Below are 1,077 nucleotides of genomic sequence, written 5' to 3'. Positions count from 1 at the left end.
TTTTATTTATAAAGTATTATTTTTTAAAAAATTTTTTAATATTATAAAGAAAATTATTAAATATTCCATTATTTTCAAGTTAAATGTACATATATTTTTAAAATTCTGAAACTAATAGGTTAAGAATAATCTACAATTGATTTGGTAATTTATTTATTTTTTTTTGAATATTAAATATTAAATTACAATATAAAATCGTGAATAATTTTTTTTTATAGATTATATATTGTTATTAAAAGATCTATATAATAATAATTTTGTCCAAAATGAACAGAAATGATAAATAATTTATTAATTTTATTATATTTTATATAATAATAAAAATATATTATTTTCCTATTTTAAAATAATTATTAAAATAAAATAATTTATAATAAATACCTATGATCTACAAAATTATATTTTATTTCTATTTTTTATTTTTATGTATTACATATTATATTTTATTTTAATTTTTTATATATTATACATTATATATCATATTATATAATAAATTGGTTACTTTATATCATTTTTTTTATTAAATTTTAATTACAAGATAATTATATTATATATATTTTAATAAAGAAAGATTTATATCTAAATACAATTTACATGTTATATAAAATTAGATTTATTGTAAAGTTATAATATATTATTGCACTATGTTCTTTTAAAGTTATTTTTATACGCAAATATTTTTTATATATTTTGTATAAATTAATTTCTAATGAAATAATACTATGTACAATGATAAAAAATATAATTCTTTTTTAATTTTTGAAAATTTAATAATTTGAAATATTAAAGAAGTAAAAAAAAAAGAAAAGAAAAACCAAAAATGATTTTAATTGAATATATATGTACATAATTATTTATATAAAATTTATATTATACATAATTATAATAAATTTTATTTTGTATAATAATAATTTATAGAATAATTTTTTTTTTAGAAAATAAAAGACATGAAATCAACTATATAAATGGAATCTATGGAAACAGGACTGATAAAATCAATATATAAATATACACATATAAATATATTATTAACAGAATAATACAATATTTATTTTTTTTTTACCTTACAAGGAGATC

This window comes from Apis dorsata, unplaced genomic scaffold (assembly GCF_000469605.1).
Source record: "Apis dorsata unplaced genomic scaffold, Apis dorsata 1.3 scaffold_797, whole genome shotgun sequence".
Taxonomy (NCBI): domain Eukaryota; kingdom Metazoa; phylum Arthropoda; class Insecta; order Hymenoptera; family Apidae; genus Apis; species Apis dorsata.
Note: the sequence above shows the minus strand (reverse complement) of the source record.